Raw genomic sequence first — 25,116 nt, forward strand, 5'->3', positions numbered from 1 at the left:
TCTAGTAGGTTGTGTGTATTCTAAACACATCTCTTCCCTTTCCTGTAACCCTTTGCTCAGTAAATTTACTAGGGATCTCTAGGCCTCTGACATCAGAAGTGGGTTACTAATCAGATGTGCCTAAGTATGACTTAGTGACTACAGCCTTCCTACAAAGTCCATGTTTCTTTTCTATTTTGTTAGTGACACAGTGGTTGAGCTGTGTCATAATCTGCAGGCTCTCCTAGAATACTGAGTTGTCCCACGGCTCCAGTTTTGGAAGTTAGCTCTTGGCCCCAGTGTGGAAAGTGACCATGCTGCCTTGGTGGGGAAAATAAAGACCAAGCTCCCTCCCCATGCTTCCAACCCCCAGGTGTTTTCTCCCTTAAGAATTAAAACATTCCAGGGCAGCTAGGTGGCACAGTGGATAGAGATCGGTGGATAGGCCCTCGCATCAGGAGGGCCTGCCTGAGTTCAGATCCAGTCTCAGACACTTGACACTTACTAGCTGTGTGACTCTGGGCAAGTTACTTAACCCTGACTGCCTCTCCAAAAAGCTAAAAAAAAAAAAATTAAAACATTCCAAATAAAATCCAGTTTGCCTTTTACAAAAACCTGATAAGTCTGCAAAACCAAAACAGTCTGGGAAACATTTTAAAGGATGACTCATCTGATGAATAAAACCCCCCAATGCTTTAGTAGGTGATCTTCATGGGTTGCTGTGGAAGAAAAATTCCAATATCAGGTAGACAACTTTTTGGTCATAGTCTTCTCCAAACTTAGATAAGAGCATAATCAAAGCTTTTCAAGTCTGGGTAGGGCCAAGCTAACACTTGGTCATGACAGCACAGCCTTTGATAATCCAGGCTCACCTCCATGCCACCCTTTAGCATAAGAATTGGACAGTAATGGAAAGTTAGGCACATTGATAGAATTTTGTCAGGGTCATTGACATATAATTTGCAGGATTTATTCTCATTTTTTTGGCGGTGGGGGGAGGAGGTGAGACAATCAGTGTTAAGTGACTTGCCCAGGGTCACACAGCTAGTGAGTATCATGTGTCTGAGGCCGTATTTGAACTCAAGTTCTCCTGACTCCAGGGCTGGAGCTCTATCCACTGCACCACTTAGCTGCCCAACAAGAGTGGTTTTCAACTCCAGTCTTCTTGGTGCTATGTCTGACACTCTACGCATTGAACTATCTAGTTGCCTGTCCTCCTCCTTTTTTAATTCAGACTTGCCTTTTTGATATTTCAAGATCACTGGCAATAGCCTAGCCATCATATCTGTTCTTTCCAGTTGCTAGACACAGCTTGTCTACACCTCCCTGTAGCCATAAAGCCTACCCCTGCCCTTGATGTTTATTAGTGATAAGTAAATTTGGTGGAGAGGTATCATATCATCTTTTGTAGTAATAAAAGACCCAATTCACAAGTGAAAAAAATCATAAGATCTTGCACACAAGAGTGAGTGGATCTGATTTTCTCAAATGAAATCACGGAGAATTTTCCAAATCATCTTTTCACCACTTAATTAAATTTCTTATCATCATATCAAAGTCAACTTATACCCATGCCCTCTGTCTATGTATACCCTCTTTTAAATGTTGTAATAACAACACAATTCTGAAGAGTTACAAGTGTCATCTTCCCTTGTAGGTATATAAGCAGTTTGCCCTTATTAATAACATGCCATCGTTTTGGGTTTTTTTTTTCTTTCCTGTTTACCTTTTTATGCTTCTCTTGGGTCTTGTTTTTAGAGATCAAATTTTCTGTTGAGCTCTGGTCTTTTCATCAGGAAGGTTTGGATGTCCCCTATTTTACTGAAATCTCCTCCCCTGAAAGATTATGTTCAATTTCTCTGGATAGTTGATCCTTAGTTGCCTTATGGAATATGGTATTCCATGCCCTTCGATATTTTAATGTAAAAGCTGCAAGGTCCTGTGTAATCCTGACTGTGGTTCCATGATATTTAAATTGTTTCTTTCTGGCTACTTGCAATATTTTCTCTTTGACCTGGTAATTTTGGAATTTGGCTACGATATGCATTGGCATTTTCAATTTGGGATCTCTTTCAGGAGGTGACTATTGGATTCTTTCAATGACTATTCTATCTTCTGGTTCTAGGACCTCAGAGCAGTTTTTCTTGATGATTTCCTGAAAGATGCTGTCCAGGCTCTTTTTTTCATCATGGTTTTCAGGTAGACCAATAATTTTTAAATTGTCTCTCCTGGATGTTTTCCAGGTCAGTTGTTTTACCAATGAGGCATTTTACATTTTCTTCTATTTTTTCATTCTTTTGTTTCTGTTTGACTGACCCTTGATATCTCATAGAGTCATTAGCTTCCACTTGCCCAATTCTTATTTTTAACAAATTGTTTCCTTCTATTAGATTTTGTACCTCCTTTTCCATTTGGCCCATTTTACTTTTTAAGGACTTCTCTTCAGGAAATTTTTGTACTTCCTTTTCCATTTGGCAAATTCTATTTTTTAAGAAGTTGATTTCTTCAGTGTACATTTTTTTCCAATTGGCCAATTGTATTTTTTAAAGACTTGTTTTCTACAGTCAATTTTTTGTTCTTCCTTTTCCAAACTATTAACTCTCTCTTGCATATCTCTCATATCCTTCCCCAATTTTTCTTCTACCTCTGTTATTTGACTTTTAAAATCCTTCTTGAGCTCTTCCAAGAAGGCTTTTTGGTCTTGAAAGTAGTTCATATTCCACTTTGAGGTTTCAGATGTGGGTATATGGAGAACACTGTCCTCTTCTGAATTTGTGCCTTGATCTTCCCTGTTCCCATAATAAGAATCTATGGTCATTGTTTCTCTTTTCTGCTTGTGGTGTTTTCCTATTTCCCAGCTTTTAAAATTGAGCTCTCCTGCTGGAGCACAAAGGGTACTGACCCAGGCTTCTTGGGCTGGGAGCCCAGGACCTGGTCACTGGCCTTGTGTGCTGGCAGCTGGAGGCTGTAGGTGTCTGGCAGCTTACCTGGTGCTGAGCTGGGGTCAGCAGCACTGGAGTTCTCAGGGTGGGGGTGGGGAGTCTGGCCCCTGGAGGACACCTGCTTACCTGGGCTTCTTTAAAGTACTCGAATGTTTGGCTGCTGGAGGATATCTGTCTAGAGTTGTGCTGAAGCACCGGGAGATTTGGCTGCTGGAGAACCCCAGCCACATGGTTTTTCAAGCTGGTGTTTACTGATTCCCCTGCCTGTGCTGAGGCACTGGGGTTGGAGGGGTAGGTCCTGACATTGGCACCTGCCTGCTGCACCACGCTGGGGCTGAGGATCTCCCCCCTGGTTTGCTGGGACGCTTCCTGTCCTGCTCCCCCTCCCCCATAGCAAAAGGGGCCTTTCCCCTTAATCCCTCAAGCTCCCTGGGCTACAAGACTGCTATGTTCTGTCTTTCTGCTGGCTCCAGGGTTTTTCTTTGGGTGATATTTTTTGGGCTTTCAGAGGTCAACAACGGAGAGTAAGAGTGACTTCACCATCTTGGCTCCCAGAAGCACCCCCCCTCCCCCCCCAAACTGTTTTAAAGTTTTATTATTGTTTTGATACTTTGAAGCACAATTCTTTTGTAGTTTGCTACTCAGAACAGGCAAAGTAAATAAGGAGGCAAACATTAAGTGGCTTCCATGTGTCAGGCATTAACTCCAGTGTTAAGGATACAAAAACAAAAGGTAAACATTTCTGCCCTTAAGGAGCTTGCTTATATTCTAATGAAGGAAACACCACCATTAACACTTCCTCTTTCCCCCCTCCCCCATACACACACAGCAGGGATTCACTATTTATCTACTTCAGCCTTCAAGGACACAGGACAGTGACTTCAAATTCAGTTTCTCATTTCCTTAAAGGAGAGAGGAAAGCAAGAGATTTCTCTTGCAATGCAATGGCATCAGAGAAAGTACAAGTGAACCAAAGGATGTCAGGTAGAACCCTGACAATCCAGGGCTACCGCATTAATTAGGAAGATTCCATACACTAAAGAATACAGAGTGTCACTAAATTTCTTAGCCAATGCCCTATCCAAAAGTGGAATTGGCTGTTTCAGGAAATAGTTCCCCATAAAAGAGATTTTTAAGCAGACACTAGATGACCACTTGGGGATATTAAAGATTAAGGCTTCAGCAGTGTTGGATAAGATGAACTCTCAGTTCCCTTTCAGCTGTAGGAGGCATTTCCATGATAAACAATACATTTCATAAAGGGAAGGTGGGAAGGTCACTTAATATCTGTCAAAGTTTTCTCATCTGTAAAATGGGGATAATAGCACCTACCTCCCAGGGCTATTGTAAGGATGAAATGAACTATTTGTAAAATGCAAACCTTAAGTGCTATATAGTTTTTATTATTATTGCCAACTTTAGTTTATCCTACCATTCAAATTAGGTATTCCTTATGACAACGTAATTCTTGTTGTTTTCTCTCTGGTATCACATTAGAAATCTATTCTTTTTATCACAATTGTTATTCTCAGGAACTGTGTGCATATTACTCTAGGTTTAAATGGATTAAAATTTATTATAGCATTGTATGCAATACTACTGTGCTACAAGAAATGATGACCTGGTTTCTTTTTAGAAAAACATGGAATGACTTGCAGGAAATAATGAAGAGTGAAATGAGCAGAACCAACAGAATTCTGTATACAGCAACAGCAATATTGTTCGATGAACAACTGTGAACGACTAAATTGAGTATTACAAATACTCAAATCCACTACAATAGACCTATGAAGGAAGATGCTATCCACCTCAAGAAAGAACTGATAAAATGAAGCATGTATAGGATGGTTTTGCATACATACACACACACACACACACACACACACACACACATATCTGTGTCTAATGGTGGCCTTCTCTAGGGTAGCGTGGGGAGGGAGAAAAAAGTGAAAATTACACAGAAGAGAACAAAAGAAAACTCAGAAGGAAGCACAGAAAAGCAGGGTGGCTTTTAAAATAATGCATAGTATTTATTACATAGTGGTTTTTTTTAAGTAAAGTGTAAAATGGAATCATGGTTTCATATTGAATCCTCTCTTTGTGTGGGGCTATGTAAATGGCACTTTTTTGTCTTTTTGTTTTTAAGTTCAAAATGAATAAAAAAATTAAGAATAAAAGAAAGCTGTAGTTCCTATTTGCTTCTTTAAATTTTCACATTTTAAAAAACTCTTTTACAAACTACTCTTTTCAAGATCAAATTAAGGTTAATTTTTTTTTTAATTTGGAAATGAATGTACGGAAGTCAAGGCCATATACGTAAATTTGAAAAAAAAATTGATATGAATGTTTTAATAAGCAGTGTGATATACTGTAAAGTCTTAACTTAGGAGTCAGATTTGGATTCTGGATCTTACCTACATCAGTCACTAATTTCTTGTGTGACTAACCTCTCTGGGCTTCAGTTTCCTAATATGTAAAATGAGGGAGTTGGAGTAAATCAGAGTATCGAACTCAAATAGAAACGGGGGCCATATGTTGATTTAGAAAACTTCAAATTAACATTATATTTGTTGTACTGTATTTTTATTTATTCTGTTAAACATCTCCCACTTACATTTTAAGTCCCACTAAGGAGATTTGCCAGCTGTTGGTAGACTGCAAAGCCATGAGCTTGATATTTTTGGAGTAGATGATTTGTAATTTCCCACTGTTAGGGGACATATTCTATACTGAGGAAATCACAGAACCATTTATTGTATTATTAGTTTATGGAGAAATCATAGAAAGGATTAAGATCCAAGCCCTCTAAGAAGCTATTAACAATTTAAATTTCCCCTCGAGAGAAATGCTGATTCCAGTTATATAAATATCTCTACTATGGCTTGGACATTTGAAGTAGGCTTCCCTTGATTCTAATGCTCTAATAAAATTAGCCCAAGTGTACAGCTTTCAGTGGTGGTTCAAATATGTCTTTGATACTAAATGTATGACCATGGACAAGTGACAGACAGGTGAAGTGTTGTGGTAAGGCTCAAATTACATAAGAATTTTTAAAAGTTTTAAGCACTATGTATGTGTCAATTAATATTATCATCATCCATGTTATAATGGCCATTTAAACTCATTAATAAAAGAAGTTTAACTGGAATCAAAGTCATTCCCCTATTGCCTAGGACATATTTGTGAATGCCTTTGACTATACATGAACAATTTTATTTAAAGAAAAGTATAAACACTTTATGACAGAATCAAGAAATTTGAATCCCCGTCTCCAGAAGCCATATCCTTAAACCTCACTTCTTCAATGTTATAAACCTTTAGAAAATGTTGTGCAATAACCTGAAATCTTGAACATTTACCCAAAATGCGACCTTATATGAGACAGTAAATCTCAATACGTAAGCAATAAACTTGACACATGAATCCAATCAGAGCAAAAGGCAATGATTAATAAATGTGTATTAATTACTTGGAATAGTTTTAAAGCTTTGATCACCCACATAAAAGAAAAACATATTCTTATTACAAAATTAATTTTGGGGGGCAGCTAGATGTCGCAATGGATAGAGCACCAGCCTTGGATTCAGGAAGACCTGAGTTCAAATCTGGCCTCAGACACTTGACACTTCCTAGCTGTGTGACTCTGAGCAAGTCACTTCACTCCATTGCCTCGCCAAAAAAAAAAGAAAGAAAAAGAAAAAAAATTAATTTTGGTCAGTGAGTTGATCTTTTCCTTAAAAAACAAAAAACTTTTCAAAATAATTTAATGATCCCATTTTAATTATGAATTATTTTTGTCTGCAAGAGTTAATGCTTCCTCATTTTTACTTCATGGAGTCACTGAGCGCTGAATGAAAATTAGATAAGCATATAGATAATTATTTAAAAACACGTTTCTTAGGATATCAAATAGAATGGCTCATTCTGTAAAAAGAATAAGATTAGAACCAAAGTGGAACAGTATAATGTAGTCATAACATACTAGTCAGGAAATCAAGTCTCTTTGCACTGTTACTCTGTGATCTGAAACAAGTAATTTAACATTTCACCTGTACTTTCCTCATCTTTAAATGAACTGGACTAAATGGTGTCTAACATAACAAGCCTATAAACATAGTTTTAGGATACAGCAAAAGGATATATGTATTTATTGTATATTTAGTGAGATGCAAATCCTGGTATATGAAAACTATTGCACATAATTCAGAAAATTATGACCAGACAGAAATTTTTACTTGGAAGTAGAAAATATTAAAAGAACTACAGTGTTGTAGTGGCATACCACTGAGAAACAACAAAATTAAGTGGAAAGGAGACTGGACAGGAAATTTAACCCAGGGGTCTCACATAGCCTTAAGAAAGGTAAGACTAAGCTACTGCAGAGAATCATAGAGAGCCACTGACTCTACAAGTATCTTGGAGCAGAAGACTTGGGCTGATACCAGTGTCCTCACCTACTCACAGAATGAAGTCCTGAATGAAGTCTGTTCTTCTCCCAATTCCTCCTCTCATTGCCTGATCATCTATAGACACCATAATATAATTTGCATTTTGTTACCAGAATCTGAATTTTACCTCATTCAAAAGAGGTGAAGGGTTAACTGGATAATAGATACAAATGTAAAATTTGAGAGAGAATCCAATCTCTGCCTAAATTTATCTGGAGTACAGGGTTGGTCTGAGTGATTGTGATTTTTCCCTCCTCCTCAATCTCTCTTTATTCATTGACTCTTTTTTTGCCTCATATACAGAGCCTGGCAAATAGTAGGTGCCTAATAAATGTTTATTGATTGATTAATTACATAGTCCCCTGTCCTTTAAAAACCTTCATTAGGCCCACTGGGGACTCAACTAGCCAGTTCCAATTGGGCAGCACAGCTCCTCCCTCCCTTTCTTCCTTCTTTCCTTTCTACTCTTCCTTTCTCTCCCTCCGTTCATATAGGGCATCATGCCCTTACCCGTGGCTGCTCTACTCAGAGGAATGTAAATTTTGATCCTTGAAACCTTTAAAGAAATCTAGGGGTATAAGGACTAGATTCCTTTCTTAAGGGCCATGCCTTAAACCTAATTCACCCTGGCTCTCATTGATTGGCCAACAATCGGTCCCAGCCCAAGCCCCATTTAGTGGTCAATATTTGGGCCCCAATTGGCTCAGAGCAAAAGTAAATATCAATTGTTTCTGTTTTGCCCAGAAATCCTGAGGGTCTTTCCCTCCGAAAATTTTTTTGACTAGTTAAAAGAGGCCATTCTTTGTCTCATTTCTTACCTAGCCTTAAATGTAGTAGTATACATCAAATTTCTGAAAGCTGCCCACTCTGTTAGGTGTTTATTGCTCAACAACTCCAGGAGAAATGCCAAGAACAGAACAGAGGTCTGTACACAATGTTTGTATATCTGACCAAGGTCTCTGATGCTGTCAGTTGTTAGGGCTTATGGAAAATATGTAAAAATACGGTTGCCCAGAGAAGTTCCTCAGCATTGTATGCCAGTTTCATGACGGCATGCTTGCCTGGGTTCTGGATTATGGACGATGCCCTCATGCTTTTCCAGTCACCAATGGATTGAAACAAGGCTCTGTACTTGCTCCCATGCTTTTCAGCATGATGTTTTCAGCCATGTTGCCAAATGCCTTCAATGACGACACATATGGCATCAAGGTTAACTACTGCACTAATGGTAAATTCTTCAACTTGAAAAAGCTACAAGCCAAGACCAAAGGGGAGGGAGTGTTGGTGCATGATTTTCTGTTTGCAGATGATTGTGCACTCAATGCAGCCTCTGAAGATGAGACTCAATGAAGCATGGATTGATTCTCTGCTGCTTGTGCTAATTTTGGCCTGACAATAAACACCAAGAAAACACAGCGCTTCATCAGCCACCACCCCACCATCTAGAGCCATCGGTTACAACAAATGGAAAAGTTTTGAATGTGTGTATAAGTTCACTTACTTTGGTAGTGTACTCTGCAGGGATGTACACAATGATAATGAGATTGATGCACACCGTGCTGGAGCTAGCTCAGTGTTTGGGAGACTCCAAAGGAAAGTGTGAGAGAGAACAGTAAGTATTAGACTGACTACCAAACTGAAGGCCTACAGAGCCACTGTGCTGACCTCACTGTACGCCTGTAGAACCTGGACAGTATGACAGCGCCATGCCAGGAAACTGAATCACTTCCATCTGAATTGTCTTAGGAAGATTCTGAAGATCACCAGCCAGGATAAGGTACCAGACACTGTTTCAGTCCATTGGTCATTCAGTCCTTTCTCAAACTAAACTGCCATGCATTCAAACTCTACTTCAGAGAGAGCAACTCCAATGGGGCTCGGCCATGTTGTTCAAATGCAAAACATACGCTTGACGAAAAGACTACTTTATGAAGAACTCAAACAGGGCAAGCATTCACATCACAGTCAAAAGAAGCAATACAAGGACACTCTCAAGGTCTTTCTTAAGAACTTTGGAATTGACTGTATGACATGGGAGACACTCACACAGGACCACTTAACATGGTGTGCCCACATCAGAGAATGTGCTGTGCTCTATGAATGGAGCAGAAGTAGCTCAAAAAAATACATGTGAAAATTTAGAGAATCCACACCAAATGTTCACATGGGATATTTATGCTCTACCTGTGGTAGGACATTCCAAGCTTGTATTGGTCTGATCAGCCACAGTTGGACACACTGAAACTTGACTCCTGCATAGGCACTTGACCCTAGCGATGTCATTTTGTTCTTCTTTGAGAATGAAGAACAACACCTAACCTTAATCACAGAAAGGGCACTAAATGGGCACTGCCTCCATCAAAAAGAGACCTGGGAAAGACCTTAGCTTAAATAGGCTAAGGCCTCCCATTTCATCCAATGCCATTTTCAGTCGTCCTGATCTATATCTTGCCACTGGACCCAGATGGCTCTGGAAGAGAAAGTGAGACTGGTGACTTTGCACAGCTCTGCCTCACCTAAATCCAGTCATGGCATCACCTTTTTGATGCCACGGTGCACTTCAAGAACAAAGGACGAACAACATTCCTACTCCTAAGCATAGCGTCTGGCACACAGTAGGAATTCAATAAATGTTTGCTGACTGACTGATAGAAGTTTGTGATTTTTTATAGTATTATTAAAATATTAACTTTAACGGTATAATAAATTAACTTGTTTATTTATATTAACTTTTGAAGACTCATTTTTCAGATTTTATTTTTATTATTTTTATATACTTGCAGTTAGTATATATGCATGTTATTCTGATTGTTTCTTTGTCATCACTTCACATGTCACACAATATTTCTTTTTATTCTTTATATTTGCCATTTCTTATGGCACAATAATATTCTATTATGTTCATATAATACAATTTGTTCAACTAACCCCCAAATCATGAATATATATATATATTATATATATATATATATATATATATATTAATCGTTTAGCAAAAAATTCAGATCATTGAAACTTTTTTAGATCAAGAGTTTTTAACCTGGGTTCTATGAACTTTTTTTCTTTAGATGTTGATACCTATATTTCAATATAACCGATATCCATTTTAACCCTATGCATTTTAAAACATCATTTGAAAAGAGGTCTTATTGTCTTCAACAGACCATAAGGGTGACCATACCACAAAAAGGTGAAAAACTTCTGCTTTAGATTAACATTTTTAAAAGGATAAAAAGCCTTCACAATTAAATGCAATATTATCGTTCAGTAGTTTATTTGACTCTTAGTAACCCTATTTGGGGTTTTCTTGGCAAAGTTACTGGAGTGGTTTGCCATTTCCTTCTCCAGTTCGTTTTACATACGAAGAAAGAAGCAAACAAAGTGGAAGTGGCTTGCCCCGATCACACAGCTACTAAGTGTCCGAGGCCAGGTTTGAACCCAGAAACACTGTGTTCCTGACTCCAGGCCTGGAGCTCTGTCCACTGTGCCCGCTATGCGCCACCTAGCGGCCCTGTCTTTGAACTACTGTCTCATATAAAGATGATTCCTATGTAAAGGCGGGGAGGGGAGTTTCTGCAATGCTTTTTTTTGGGGGGGGTGAGGCAATCGGGGTCAAGTGACTTGCCCAAGGTCACACAGCTAGTGAGTGTTATGTGTCCGAGGTCGGATCTGAACTCAGGTTCTCCTGATACCAGGGCAGGTGCTCTATCCACTGCCCCACCTAGCTGCCCTGGTTCTGCAATTCTAATGGTCAGAATAAACGAGTCATATGGTTAAAAAATCTTCATGTTGTCATCATAAATAAAACACTAGGTGAGATCAAGAACAAACTATTTCCCAAAGTGGAATCCTGGATGACTGAATTCATGATCTGGCTTATTCCCTTCTCTGGACTCAACCTGTCTTCAACTCAAAGAGGATAATCAGATGAGACTAATCCACAGTGGCATTTCTTTTACAAATGCTCTACTCAGAATCCTACCACTTAGCACAACTTCTAAATTAACACATACATACACTTTTGTGCAATCTACTTTTTTCTTCCCAAACCTTTTTTTAAATTTCCTTTCAGTTTGTAGTAAAATACGGGTTGGGTCATATGCAAGAATGTATACCTGCTGAACCAGCAGGGGGCAAAATAAAACAGGAATAAATTAGATACAGTACATTGATTTTTCTCACTAATCAGGGAGCAGGAAAAAAAACCCGTTTGTCCACCAATTTACAGCGAAGTAGTCTCTCCGTGTCTTACGGGGACAGGGTTGCAAGACACAAATATCCTATTTTAGCTCTCAAAGTCAACATGAATATATTGCAGATGAAAGGATAAATTATGACATGCTGCTATCGTGCTCTTTCTTTCCCCTTACCCCAAAGAAGAGACACTTGGGTGCTGCAGTGGGATCGTTTCCTCATTGTCTCTGCTGCGTAAGCGCTCTACTTTAAAATTCCGAAAATATCTTAAATTATTCCCATTACCTAGGCACGCAGAAGCAGATGGGTCGCACACTGTAATGAGTACAACTAAATGTGATTTAGAGGTTAATTAGAGAAGGTTTATTTTGAGTGACTGCAATAATCCTCGTAGATATCCAGGTAATTAATGCTGCTGGATGATCCGGGTGCTCCGAAGCGCCGAGAGGGCAGTGGTATTTCACGCCGCCCCCACTGGAGGAATGCAATCTGATTTCTCCCCTTTCTAGGAGAGTCGTTTTCCCTCCTCACTAAGGTTACGGTCAAGAACCCAAACAGTCTAGACGTCTGAGAAAAGTCCCTGCCTTGAGTTTCCTCCGAGACCGCCCCCCCCGCGGCGGTCAGCTCCCCACGGCTCTTTTAAACTGGTCTCTCACCTCCTCCAGCCCCAAGGAGGGCCAGGTTGGCGGTCAGGCCCAGGGGAAGAGGGCGGGAAGGAAGGACCCCAGGACGAACGGAGTTTTCTCAAGTCTTCCAGACAGTTAGCAACCAACCAGAGATGGCCCCTTTCCATTCGGTGCTAGCCGGACAGGGGAGGCCGAGGAGAGGAGGCCCAGGGCCGAGGCTCTGCTTCAGCCGTTACTTCTTACTCGCCGGCCTCGGGCTCTCCTGGGAAGGGGATGAAGGAGCGACGACTTTTTCTCCACTTACCTCCGCGGCTCGCCCCGCACCAAGAAAAGGGCAATTTTGCCCGCATCCAAAATGGCGGGCTGAGCTCCGCGCTCGACAAGAGCGTCTATGACACCAGTTCTCTTCCAGGGGTCCCTCCCCACATCACCCGCCCGGCCCCCACCCAGCCACCTTGCTCCCGGAAATGACGTAGCCGCGCCGGCGGTTCTCCCGCTGCATGATGGGAGAATGTGTGGAGTGGGCGGGGGGAATCTCCGCGGAGGAGGAGGAGGAGGAGGAGGAGGAGGTGGAGGAGGCGGCGGCGGCGGCGGCGGAGGCAGGCGGAGGGTAGCGGGATGGGGGTACCGCGGCGCCGCTGAAAGTCCGGGTGGGTGTAGATGGCGCCGCTCCGCTGAGAGAGCGGCGGGAAGCTCGGCCTCTCTAGTCGCCCACTCCGCTCCGCCCCGGAGGAGCCAGTTCCTCCCCCGGCCCCGAGCCATGCCCATCGCGGCCGCCTTGGAGGAGCCAGGTAAGAAGCGGTCGCCGCGCCAGGGTCGCCTTCCTTCTGAGGACGGGGCTGCCCAGACGCTGGAAACTCCCACCGCGCCGCCTCCGAGGCCGCCCCGGGGCTGGCCGGAGCAGGGGGCGGGGGGGACGGAGGGGCGGGCGGCAGCAGTGAGGGGCTCCTGCCTGGGGGTGCGGGGAAGGAAGCGGCTCTGCGGGCCTGCGGGCGAGTCCGTCCTCGGGGGCCGGGGCCGGGGCTGGGGCCGCTCCCCCCCCAGCCCCGCACCCCGCTGCGGGGCTCCGGCCGCCGCCCTGACAACCCCCAGCTCCCCGGCCCCGGCCGGGGGCGACCTCTCCCCCTCCCCACCTGGACCCACCCCGCGCCCCTCTCCTGGTCCAGATCCCTCTACCTGCCCTGATTTGCTCTTCTTCCGCTCCCTCGGGAAAAAAAAAAAGCATGCACACACACACACACACACAGACACACACACACACACAGAGACACAGACACACACACACACACACACACACACAGAGAGTTGTGAAGTTTGGAGCTTTGCTTTCTCTCCCCCACCCTTCGCCTCTTCCTCGTGACAGGTGTAAACACGGCTTCCTTGCCCGAGGCCGCCGCCTGACCGGCCAAGCCACCTGCCCCTCTCCGCGTTCCCTTCTCCCCGCCACCCTTCAGAGAGATCCCTGGTGCCCGCGATTATTTAATGTACCGAGGTCGGACCGGACCTCCTAGGTTGGGAGGTAGGATGGCCTCGCTTGAATACGGGATTGGTTTAAATGCATAGGAGGGTGGTCCCAAGTTCTACTGGGGTTTTCCCCCACGGTGACACTGGAGAGAACATCTGGCCCGTGGTTTTGTTTGGAGCTTTTTTTGTCCCGGTTGAGTCTCCAATTTGGGCCGAGAAGAAAAAGGAATATAATTCATCCCTTTTCACTGAGTGGTTGGCAGACGGAAGCAGCGTTCAAGTTGCTTTAGGGTTTGGGTTTTTTTGGTGTTTTTCTTTTTTAATTTCTTCCACTCCTAGGGGGAAGTCAAGTCGAATTACGCTTTTGAACTTTACCTAAGGTGTAAGCCTACCCTTCCTGCCAGCCAACTTTCGAATCCTTTCTTAGGATAGGAGTTACCTTTTAAAATGAAACTTGTTTGTAGTTTTGAAATTGCCCTTTTAGTCATGGGTTTTATAAACTGACAGCACTGAAATGCTGACTTGGCTAGTAGGATGTATCAACATTTTGCATACTTTACTAACTCAGAATGCTGCCTTTTTTGTTGTAGAGGTCATAGATTTAAAGTTGGAATAAACTTTAGAGGCAGTTTAGTCCAACCCCTTCATTTTACGGATGAGGAAATAAACTCAAAGATGACTTATCCAGGGTCACACAGGCAGTGACAAAGCTGAGATTTGAACCCAGGTCCTCTGACTCCAAATCCATTGTTTTTGCCAGTACAGTAGACTATTTTAATTTAACTTTTGCTGAAGCGTTCTTGCCAAACCTCATCAGCATTAACTACAGTAAATGAATAAGAAGGTTCCTGAACATTATCTGACATTTTATCCACAGAAATATTAGATGGTGTATAAACTACAGCTAGTGTTTTTTAAATTAATATGCAGATATTATGCCCAACCATTGCAAAATTGTATTTTAAATTTCTGGGAGGGCATGTATATTAAATTGTACATGTTCCTCCATAAAGCAGATGGGTACGTTTTCTAAAAAGTTATGTTGAAAAAAAAAAACTGTTGGAGGTCAGACATTTTCAGTAGAATTCGTGAAAGGCAAGTTTTGACTTTTAGTTCAGTTTTTAATCATAAAAGTATGGTAGATGTCTATTTTAGTATTGCATTGTTCAATTTCTTGATATATACAATTATTTAAATGATTATAAAGCTGTTACTTTTCTTAGTTTTGATGATGCAGAGGCAGAAACTATCAATAATTACATTGTGTTTTGCTGGATCAGATGAATCTTATTTGTTAAAGTGAACAGTTTGGAACTTAATTCTCTGGAATTTAAAACTTTGTTTTCTTTCTTCATGTAGGAATTATTGCAAGCTAGATTTGCATTATTACAGAATTTTTTTAAAAATTAGAATTCATTTAGTTCATAATTAACTAATTCAGGAAAAAATATTACTCATGTCAGTACTAAATGCATACTTTATATAATCCTTAAAACTAACCCCAGGGAAATTGTCTGCTAGCTCCATACACCTCTCATCAAGAACTTTTAAAAAATTCTCATGATAGAATGTACCAAGTGTTTGGGTCTTTTAAAACCTATTATAAATCTTTCTGTTAAAACTTTATTATTCAACTGTGTTTGCTATAAGTAAATTATTATTGTTATTTAATATTTTATATTCTCTTTTTTAAGTGGGCCAGTGCAAAAAATGTTATCTTCTCCAGTGTAAAAATTTCCAGGCAGAGCTTTGCAAAAACATGTTTGTTTGTATTCAATCTATCATGTAAAGAACTTATTAGTATTCTCTATGTACCTGAAAACATCATATCCATTCCATATATTTGACTTAATGCTGTAACTAGTTATGAAATATTTAGTTGTTGGTTAATCTCTCCCCTTCTACCCCTGTGCCCTCTAAAAAGCTTCTTAGAGACTTCACAATTGTTATATAATTAGCATTATCACTTTGTATTAAAAAAAAAAGTCCTTACCAAGAGTTCTTAAATGCCTTAAACAATTGCTTGGTTTGAGAGTTTGAGAGATAACCTGCTGTTTCGCATTAAAACCATATAAATGAATGTTTTTGTAACTTTCAAAAGACTTGTCTTTTACATTAAAAAATGAGTAGAGGTTAGAATTTCCTTTTCTTCTCTCCCTCCTAATAAAACATCTGTTGGGGGTTTTCCTTTTCCCACCCACCAAAGTCTCTGTCTCCATCCTTCTAAGCACTGGCTGGTATTGTGAGAGGAAGGATAACCTTATTTTAGGACCATACAGTAAGAAATGAAATCTACCTTATAGTTTATTTAGCCCAGGCTGTCACTTTATAGGTGAGGAAACAGGCTCACAGAGGCTAAGTTACCTGCCCAAGATCACACGCTAGTCATGACAGAGTTGGGATTTAAACAGGAGGCAGCTAGTTGGTGCAAATTGGGTTTCACGTTTTCTAGTTGTGTGACCCTGGGCAAGTCATTTAACTTCTGTTTCATAAATATATTTTAACTTCTATTTGAATTAGTTTCCTCATCTATAAAGTTGGGATCATACTAGTACCTACTTACCAAGGTTGTTGGTAGGATAAAATGAGATAATATATAAATGCTAGCTATTAAATTCAGGTTTTCTGACTCTAAAACCAGTGCTCTTTTCACAGTACCCTGCTACTACAGTGGTTTTCCTCTGCCTCTCACCTTCCTAACCCATGTGCATCCTTTGTCCTCACCCCTGCCCTTTTCTCCTTTTCTTCTCTCCCCTCCCTTCCCATTACTACTCTTCATATCAGAGCCCTCACCTGCACTCCTTCTCCCCAGGCCTCTGTTCCAGCTCTTCCTTTGCAATCCCCTTCCTTCTCCACAAGCTGCATCTCAGGTGCTTCCCTTCTAGCCTCCAGCTTCTCTATTTTCTCCAACCCTAGGCTGAACCAACTTTCACTGCTTTTGTCCCAGTTCTGAAAAACTGATTTACAGATTAACTTTTGGGAGACAACCAGTTCATAAATTGGTAGAGTTTGTATTTCATTTAGTATTGTTTTCATTTGCATTAGAAAGGTAGAATGGTAGAGTGCATAAAGAACCGTCCTTAAAACTAAGAGGTCCTGGGTAACCAGCTCCTGAAACTTACTGCCTGTGGGACCTTATGCAAATCAGTTAACCTTTTCAGTGCCCTAGGTGACTCTCTAAGTTGCTGGGATGGTACTCAGTCTCCTTGTAGAGAAACTTGTGGAGATTTCATTACCTTCGAGTTTCCTGTACCAACGAAATCAAAGTGGGGGTGGGGGGGCGGCCCCCCCCTTTTAAAATGCAGTAACTACTAGCTGGGGGAGTGTCTAAGGGCTTGGGGAGTGGTAATGAAAAAGAAAAGGGCTATCTCCTGGAGAGTATAGTAATTTAAATACTGACTTTGTCATAAACAATTTCCAATAAAATATCTATTATATAATTTTCAGTAGAATTTTTTAAAATGTATACTTTAAAAAGTAAAGACTGTAAAGTTTTCATCATTTTAAAAATGGCAGCTCTAGATTGAAACTTAAGAGTAGTCAAAACAGCCTTATTTTACTTTTTATCTTTTGATTTCTTTGATTATCTAAAATTAAGCACCAGAATCCCAGAAATGTGTGTTTCAGAAAGGTATGTTTCTGGATTAAAGGAATGATTTGTTTCTTTTTATTTGTTTAGAAGAAGGCTCTTTTGCTTAATGTTTGATCATACAATCATAGAGATCAGAAAAGATACAATTTTTGAGGTAGGTACTCTGTGGACAAACAACATAATATTTTACTTTTTAAGAAAATAAGTAGATTCTAAATTTTTATGTAGTAAATTTAAACATATGTGCTGTATGTTGCTGATAGTGTGCACAGCTTGCATAACCAATCCTTTAGCATATTACTGCATTCTGTACTTGTTAAATTAGCACACAGCCTGAATTTTTGACCTTCTCTTCCTTTCAGTTCTTCTTTTAATATGACTCTCTTTTCTTAAACTGGTAAGCTCTATGATAATGAAAAGGGATAGTAAGAGCTCTTCTGCCTGTTGCTAAAGTGTTTTACACAATCAACCAGTGAGTATATCTTCAATGAACCTTTGAACAAAGAATTTCACTTCTGGGCACTCTCATCTTGGTTTTTTGTCTTTATCAAATACAGCTGAAGGTTGATATGCTGTATAACTACATACAGTGAATTTGTCATTAAATTTAAAAAAGTAGGCATCTTATTTTTACTAGGAACAGATAATATAATGTAACCCTAATGTTAATAAAATGTTTCACCATTATTTTAAAGTATTTTTAAAGACATTCAGGAGAAACATTCAGGCTGTTTGGAAAAACCATTTATAAAAGTGAAACTGAGAGATGTTAGGCCAAATGGGTTAAATGCTTACTCTTTTATGTATGTGTAGATCATCTTACACAATGCATATTTAATTCTTTGGAAACATGGTCCTTCCCCAGAGCTGAATAAATAATAAACATGCAACTGTTGTAGCATGATGAAATTTGGTTAAGATAACTGTATCAGTAATAATATTAGATGACTTTCTTTCCAAAAATCATTTTCCAAAAATGATTTCCAAAAATGCCTTTTATCTTTGGCCGTGTTATAAATTCAGAAGATTTACTAGAGAACCAGAAAGCACCTCTGATGTTGTTTTGTATCTAGAGGAATAAAATGCCAGTTGAAAACCTTGATACCTTTATAAAACTGGGGGGAAGGAGGGAGAATTGTTTGTTTTAAGCAAACGGAACATTGGTTATGTAGGTGACATTTCTATTATTAAATATGCTGCTGTTAGTATTGTTTATATAATATTGGAGATCATTCTTAAGTCTTGAATATTTTAAAGGTGTTCAGTAGTTACTCTTTTCAACTAATGGCTTATAATAGTGAAAATCTTTTTTGATCTAGAGGCACAGTGAATAGAATGCTGGGCCTGCAGTCAGGAAGACCTGAGTTCAAATGAGGCCGATTTACTAGCTGTTTGACTCTAGGCAAACCATTTAGCCTCTGTTTGCCTCAGTAAAATATAGATAATGATATTATCTCTTTTGCAGGGTTGTGAAAGTGCTTAGCATAGTACCTGGCAAATAGCAGGTGCTATGTAAATGCTTATTCTCTTGCCTAATTTTTTTTTCTTTGTATCTCCTTTACATGGTATAGCAGGTGTTTAATAAGTGCTTGTTGGTTGATAAGACTTAATTACACCTTAAAGAGGTTTTGTGTTAGAAAACAAAATAATGTTTCTGTTCCTTCCTCATAGCTATATTGATGTTCTTACTTAGTGCTTATATCTAATAGATAAAATTTTCTATTTTTTATCTTTTTATTCCTTAATTGTGCATTGTCTGAAAACAGTTGTTGGTCTGACTTTTTCCCCCTCAAGGTTGTCACTGCAGGCAGACTTTTGTTTTTCATAGTTAATTATAAAACTGGAAAGAAAATTACTTTAATCACTAAAGCTGAACTAAACTGACTTTTTAAAGACATTGGAATAATAGAATTATTAATAACTTCTCTTTTAAAAATACTAATTAGAACCTCAAGTATCAAAATTGTGATCTATCTCCAAAGAGAGTTTGATTTTTTTTAACTTCTAGTTATAGCATCTCTTCCCCCTTATTCTCTCTCCATTCTCTCCCTTCTACCTCCCAAAGTTGTAATGTAGTCCATTCAATGAGAACTCCTTCTCTCTTCCTCTTCTCATATCACTCAAGCATGTTCCTCCATTATCCTCTCCACCCTGTCTGCCAAGAAGATGTGGCCCTTCTCCTTGCCAAGACTAATCCTTTACATGCACTAGTGATCTCATACCCTCCCTGCTTCTCCAGCAAATGGCCCCCACCACCATCCCCACTCTCTCCATATTTCCTGGCTTCTTCCCTACTTGCCTACAGATGCAATAGTTGTATATCCCATCTTTAAAAAAACTCTCACTTGATGCTGCTATTCCCACCCAGCTGTTATCCTTTGTTTCTCCTCTCCCTCTTGGCTAAGCTCCCTGAAAAAGCTTTCTATACTCAGTGCTTCAGCTTCTCTCTCTTTCAAACTGTCTACAGTCTGGCTTCTGGCCTCGTCGTTCACTAAAACTGCCTTCTCTAAATTAACAGTGATCTTTTAATTGCTAAGTCTAATGACCTTTTTTCACACCTGATCCTCCTAGACCTCTCTGACACTGTTGATCATCCTTTCCTCCTGGATACTTGCTTTCCTTTCTCTCACTTTTCTTTTGTGACACTGCTCTCCTCAGATTCTCCTCCTTTCTGTCTGACCCTCTCCTTTTCAGTCTCGTTTACTAGCTCTTTAGGTCATGCCCACTAACCTTGGGTGTATCCCAAGGATCTGTCCTGAACCCTCTTCTCTCCCTATACTGTCTTGTTTGGTGGCTTCATCAGCTCTTACAGGTTCTATTATCACTCCTCAGCAAATGATTCCTAGACTTCTATATCCAGCCCCAATCTCTCTCTAGAGTTCCAGCCCCACATCGCTAAATTGCCTTTTAGATGTCTCAAACTGGCTATTCTGTAGACAGTGCAAGCTCAACATGTTCAAAACAAATCATTGTCTTCCCTGGGCCACATAAACACCCTCCTCCCTCTTCCAAAATTTACTATTACTATTGAGGATGCCCTCACTTGACTATCTTCTTCAGCCCTTCACTTGTACCTATGCCACATATCCAGTCTGTTGTCAGATAGTGCTTTTCTTCCTCTGCTCTCTTTTGCTTCTCTTCATTCACACAGCTATCACTGGATTACAAGGTATTCATCACCTTTTACCGGGACTGTTGCAATAGCATTCTTATTGGTCTCCCTCTATCAAGTCTCTCCCTACTACAATCCATCCTCTCATCTCAGTTGCCAAAATGATTTTCCTAAAGTGTAGGAAATAGGAAATCATTTGTTTGACATGTAAATCCTTCACAGGCTGGGCCCTTCCTATCTTCCCAGTCTTCTTAAGCCTTTGTTTTCATCAGTTTTTTTAAATCGCCTTTTATTAGAGTGAGCCCATGGCATATTGAGAAGTGCCTTGGTTTGAAAATTAGGATCACTAATTCAGCAAACCCTTATTAAGTGCTTTGGGTACATGGGGTGTTTAAGGAGGACCAGCACCTCTGGTGTGAGGGCTCACTCATCCACTTTTGGTGTCTACCTGGCTCCAAGAAGCTGTAGCATGTGCAGCAGCCACACCCCTTAAGCCTTCTTGGTAGATGGGCTAAACCAGGTAAAGGGTAATGGGCCTCAAACCCATCGATGAGTTAAGGGAGTGTCTACCCCAAACATGTAAAGATTTCACCTGGCCGAGGAGAACAGTTTGTTCCAGCAGCCATGAAGATGGCTGAAGCAGGTGCTGTGGAATACTTAGAGCTTGGTCAGACATCAGATATGCCAAGGTCATCCGATGTGTCCTGGTCCATGGTCAGTCGTCTTGCCTTTTATCTTGCCCCGATGGCCTTCGATGACTGGAGGAGAGAGTGAGGCCGATGACTTAGTACAACTAAATCCAGTTGGTGTGCAGTTGAAGACACCGTGTGGTGCTATTGGTCTTCTTCTAAAATGAAGGAATAAACAACAATTAATTGCCTACTATTCGCCAGGCCTGTGCCAGAGATAAAAATATAAAGAATGGGACTTACAAGGAAGTAAACATTCTAATCAGGGAAGACACAGTAAGTGCACATGTATGTAAGCATATAAAGTATAAACACAGAGTTATTAGATAAAAGGTAGTTTGGAAGAGAGAGCCCTAGCAATTGGAGGGGGAATCAGGAAATGCTTTGTGTAAAAGCTAGTACTTAAGGCTGAACTTTGAAGAAAAAGGAATTCCATGAAATGGAAGTGAGGAGCAGAGCATTTTAGGCATGAAGACAAGGAGAAAGGTATGTGAGGAAAAAGAACAGTTTAGTTAGACCACAGATTGTAGGAAAGGGATAGTAATAGGTTGGGGTAAGGTTGTGAAGCACTTTTAAACAGGTATTTATATTTCATCCTAGAGGTCCTAGGAGCCACTGGAGTTTATTGAATAGATCAGATCTACACTTAAGGAAAATCACTTTGGCAGCAGTGTGTGGGATGAACTGAACGTTGAAAGACTTGAAACAGACAGACTCATTGAGAGGCTGTTGCAGTAATCTAGGCAGTAGGTAATAGGAGGGTCTTAAGTAGGTCATAGCTGGGGCAGCTAGGTGGTACAGTGGATAGACCACCAGGCCTGGAGTCAGGAGGACCTGAGTTCAAATGTGGCCTCAGACCAGCCACTTGACACTAGTTGTCTGACCCAGGGCAAGTCACTTAAACCCAGTTGCCTCACACACACACAAAAAAATAGGTCATAGCTGTATGAGTAGATAGAAGGGGTAGGATTCAGGAGATATTGTGGAAGAAAAACAGCAAGATTTGGCACCTGATTGGATATGTGAGATTAAAGTCCTAGACCCCATGTAACCTTTGATGAGTCAGTTAATCTCTCTAGGTCTCAGTTTCCTCATCTGTAAAATGAGGTTAGACGAGATGATTTCTCAGGTCCTTTCTAGCTCTAACTCTATGATCTGTGTTACCCTTATAATAGTGACATTCCTTCTTGATTAATTTGTGTACTGATGCCCAAAGATTTGAAGGAAATCAAGTAAGTAGTAACTATTCTGTCTTAAGATAAGACAGCAATTTTATTTCTTAAATTACTTATGTATTCTTAAGCCATATAATTGAGCTTTAATTCTACCCTGTGTAAGAAAAGTGCAAGTGATTTAGAGTTTATCTCTAAGTGTTGATTATAAAGCTAACATTTGAAAGTAATCCTGTAAGATCCTCTGTTACATTAGCTGCAGTAAGTGGTCTTAAGGGAGAAGGAAGAGGACAGAGAAGAAAGGGAATTCTTAGTAGAGCTAGGGAAGGGCGTTATGAACTGAAAACTCTTAGCTCCCTTTTTTTCTTTTTTGTCCAGCAAATGATATGTAAATTGTTGTATATAAACTATTTCTATCATATTCTTGATTTGTTCTGGTATCATTAACATGCTCTTTTTCTAAAGGAGGACTGAAAGTAGTGGTGTTGTTAAACTTTTGTAGACAGAGGGCACGCAATAAATATTCGTTGAATTGAATTGTATTAACAGTTTTTTCACAGGGGCTCATGGAGGGTGAAATAATTGTTTATTCTCTAAAGTTTATCAAGGAGTAGGTGTCAGCTCTTGAGAATATCTGGTATGGAAATACTTTAGAAATTTAAGTTGTCTTAAGTCACTTTTCATGTGGTTTAAAGGTATAAAAAGTAGGAGAAACATCATGGCTTACTGTTCAAAAAAAGATCTGCTGTAAACTAAAAATAATTGCTCACAACACCATTGTAAGGTAATTTTTTTCCCCTAAGTTTGTGGTGATAGCTACTTGTTACCATCATTTTATAACCTTTTTCCACTACTTACATAGTAATCTTCAAATTAGAATCGGCGTGGCATTGTGAATAGAGAGTTGTCTTGCTTTAGAGTAAATACAACATGGATTTAAGTGCTTCCTCTTACCAGATACTAGTTATGTAATCATGAAAAGTCACTCCTCTCAATCCCTGGCTAAATACTAAGTTCAGACTGCATTTGTGGAAGTAGTTTCCATGTAAGGAATTCTTTCACTAGTGTGTAACTGATCGAGACCTCCCCATATCCCCACTTCCAATGAAGAAAAAGAAAAGAAATCTCCAAAATAACTTTTTCAAACTCCTTGGTATTAGAAACATTAATAAAATAAGTTACTTATTTCTTGACTTCTAACTCTTAGCTATTTTCCTTTCCCAGTAAAAAGCAAAATCTTAAACCAAGTGAAAAATACCATAAAAGGTCAACCAGCTACCTGGATTGGTAGTACAGATAATCTTGTATTTTGGACCTACAAATAACAGCCTAATTAAGCTTATACTTTTTCATTTCTGCCCAGTGTGCCAAAAAGACTGCTGTCTTCTAGAAGAATATAGAATTTCTTGAAGATTTATATGTATATATCCATATCCATAGATAGATAGATAGATAGATAGATAGATAGATAGATAGATAGATAGATAGATAGATAAAAAGTGAATGTACAGACTTATGAGTATCAGTCTGTGATTAAGGAGCTGTTTCCCTTCCCCTGTACTCCCTCCCCAAATTATTTTTTAGTTTGTAAGATCTAGAATTGGAAGAACTCCTAGAGAGACTAGTTCAACTTTCTTACTTTGCAGATAGAAAATGGAGATTCAAGGAGATCATAGGCTCATAGTTAGAGGTAAAAGTGATCTACCTTAGAGGTCATCTAGTCTAACACCCTCTTTTTATTGATGAGGAAACTGAGGCCCATAAATGGTAGGTGCCTTGCCCAAGATCCCACAGATAGTAACTGAGAGGGCTAGAATTTGAACCCAGATACTCTGTTCCAGATCAGCTGTTCTTTCTCCACACCACTATGCCAGATACCTAAAAAATAAACTTAACTCATTTGAAGCTATTTCGTGTTTTTAAAAATTTTAAGTTCTTACTTCAGTTATTCTTTATATACATATGAATTTATATACTACTTGAATAATGTGTAGCAGTTTATAAAAACAGTGGCTGGTTTTCCTTTGCTAACTGGAATATAACAGGCCAGATTTTTAGGAAATGGAAACTATTTTTGTTATTACCTTAGCAGACATGCAATAGAGAATTTTTTTTAGATTATCCATGACATCACTCATCCCCGTTTGCCTCACCAAAAAAAAACATCATAGCAGCTCTTTTTGTGGTGGCTAAAAATTGGAAATTAAGTTAATGCCCATCAACTGGGAATGACTGAACGAGTTGTGGTATATGATTGTGATGGAATGTTATTGTGCTATAAGAAATGACAAGCAGGATGGTTTCAGAAAAACCTGGAAAGACTTATAGGAACTGATGCAAAGTGAAGTGAGCAAAACCAGGAGAACATTGTGCATACTAACAGCAATATTGTAAAATGAAGAATTGTGAATGACTTAGCCATTCTCAGCAATACAGTGATCTAAGACTATCCCAAAGGACTCATGGTAAAACATGCTCTCTGCCTCCGGTATTATCTGAATACAGATTGAAGCATACTATTTACCACTTTCATTCTTTTTATTTTGTTCAAGTACTAAATGACTAATATAGAAATGTTTTTATGTGATTTCACATATATAACCTATACCAGATTGCTTGTTGTCTCAGGGAGTGGGGAAGGGGGGGAAGGGAAGGAAGGGTAGAATTTGGAACTCTAAACTTAAAAACAAATGTTAAGGGTTGTTGCTGTTGTTTTCTAAGCTAGATATCATTTATTATAAGGGGCATGCAGCCCTGCATCTGGCCAAGAGTCCCCAATTAAGACTGCAGTACATTTTTATAAGCATAGAACAAACAACAGAACAGAAGCCATCTAAATGGCTGCATCAAAGAAAGATTACCTTCATTGTTAAAGATGGCACAAAGTTACCAGATTGT

At 39.8% G+C, this 25,116-nt stretch overlaps 1 protein-coding gene across 3 annotated transcripts in view; it reads left to right on the forward strand.

Moving 5' to 3' along the window:
• The first annotated feature begins 12,892 nt into the window (after positions 1-12,892).
• AFTPH (aftiphilin) overlaps positions 12,893-25,116 on the forward strand; it is an 88,376-nt gene continuing 76,152 nt past the window's right edge. For all 3 annotated transcript variants that reach the window (XM_020985441.2, XM_020985442.2, XM_078149546.1), the window contains exon 1: positions 12,893-12,980. The gene's annotated coding sequence lies outside the window, so the exon portion shown is untranslated. The remainder of the gene's footprint in view (positions 12,981-25,116) is intronic.

The sequence above is a fragment of the Phascolarctos cinereus genome, unplaced genomic scaffold (assembly GCF_003287225.1).
Source record: "Phascolarctos cinereus isolate Bilbo 61053 unplaced genomic scaffold, phaCin_HiC Scaffold_2;HRSCAF=192, whole genome shotgun sequence".
NCBI classification, from domain to species: Eukaryota; Metazoa; Chordata; class Mammalia; order Diprotodontia; family Phascolarctidae; genus Phascolarctos; species Phascolarctos cinereus.